Here is a 2,018-nt window from a genome sequence, read left to right as displayed (position 1 = left end):
TCAGAAGGCTTTTGGCTTGTTGCTGTTTTTTTTTTTTTTTATGAGTTTTGATTGGTTGGTTGCTTGCTTGCTTCAAGGTTCTAGGTGTCTTAGCTAGGGTTATTATTACTGTGATGAAAAACCATCATCAAAAATCAAGTTGGGGAGAAAAGGGTATATTTGACTTACACTTCTACATTGTAGTCCAACATTGAGAAAAGCCAGGACAGGAACTCAAACAGAGCAGGAACCTGGAGACAGGAGCTGATGCAGAGGCCATGGAGGGGTGCTACTTACTGGCTTGCTTCTCAGGGCTTGTTCAGCCTGCCTTCTTACAGAACCTAGAGCTGGGCCCTCCCCTAGCAGTCACTATTTAAGAAAATGCCTTATGCTTGGCGGTGGTGGTGCATGCCTTTAATTCCAGCGTTCGGGAGGCAGAGGCACAGATCTCTGTGAATTTGAGGCTAGCCTGGTCTACGACAAGTTCCAGGACAGTGCCCCCCTCCCCCAAAAAAAGATTTAAAAAAATGCCTTACAGCTAGATCTTATGGCTTATGAAGGCCATTTTCCCAGTTAAGCTTCCCCACTTTCAAATAACTCGAGCCTGGGTCAAGTTGACATAAGACTATCCAACACACTAAGGATGACATTGGGAGCCTCAAGCACATTGACAAGTGTCCTACCATTGAACTCTATGTGCCTCCAGCTCTTGGGATATTGTGGTTTTTGTCCTACTTGTTACTTTTGTAATTAAATTAACATCTCTGTTTCCCAATAATTAAGCAGCTATCTATTTGTTCCTCACGATGAACAATGAAAATCTAAGTGCATTTCTTCCTCTCCCTTTCCTTTCCTCTTTTACCCAATGTTAGTCAATCACATTTTCCTCACAGTTAAAAATGTTTATTCTTGGGGTTGGAGACGTAGCTCAATGGTGGGCCTCATGGACGAGGCCATGGTTCAGTCTCTGGAGAATGGGAAGTGTAAGCATTGCAGGTGGGTAAGCTTTGTGAGCTGAGGTGACCCCTGGAAACCACACAGAGGTGAAAGGCGAGAACTGGTTCCACCAAGTTGTCCTCTGGCTCCACACATGTGCCATGAGCACACACACAAATTATAATAAGTGAATTCATTTTACTTTTTAAAAAAGCACATGCCAATTTTTGTTGTTGTTGTTGTTTGGTAGGTTGGCTTGGTTTGGGTTTTCATCTTTCAAGGCGGGGTTTCCTGTGTAGTCCTGGCTGTCCTGGATCTCCCTCTGCAGACCTGCCTGGCCTTGAACTCACAGAGATCCACCTGCCTCTGCCTCCTGAGTGGTAAGAATAAAGGTGTGTACCACCACTGCCTGGTCTCCAATTATTTTTATTAAATGTCCTGTAATCTAAAGTTGTCTCATTGTTTCCTTGTATTTCATTTCTTTCCCTTGTCTAGCCTTTATATTTCCAGCTGGGTCTAAAGACTAGTTAGATTTGGATTCAACATTGTGCCTATAATGACATCTTATATTTCATATGATAGGAGTCATGTAATAGGAATCTGCCTGGAGATCAGTAATTCCTAATTTGAACTGGTCACAGTAACTGCCCAGTTTCTCAGTACATACCTTCCCATGGCAATTAATGATCAATCTGTAGGATAAAACCCTATTCTATGTGAACATCCTAATCACCAACCACATTTCCGTCCAAGGGTTTTAGCACCTATTGGTAATGCTCACTTTCATCAGTTATTACATTAGAAGGCGGCAATCTGATGATTTTTTTTTCTGTGCTTTGATTTGGGTCTGGATTAAAGTGTGATCTCTGTTCAAATTCATTTATGTAGTGCTGGACAGTTCCTCTGCTGGCTTTTCCTGAGGCAGTCTGGAGTTATCAGTCTTTGCTATCGTTTAACTTCTCCAATCTGGGATGCATTCAGGTATCTTTTTTGTTGTTGTTGTTGTTGTTATTGTTGTTGTTTGTTTTTGTTTTTGTTTTTCGAGACAGGGTTTCTCTGTGTAGCTTTGCACCTTTTCTAGAACTCACTTTGTAGACCAGGCT

Source organism: Peromyscus leucopus, chromosome 14, assembly GCF_004664715.2.
Source record: "Peromyscus leucopus breed LL Stock chromosome 14, UCI_PerLeu_2.1, whole genome shotgun sequence".
In the NCBI taxonomy this organism is placed as follows: Eukaryota; Metazoa; Chordata; class Mammalia; order Rodentia; family Cricetidae; genus Peromyscus; species Peromyscus leucopus.
Note: the sequence above shows the minus strand (reverse complement) of the source record.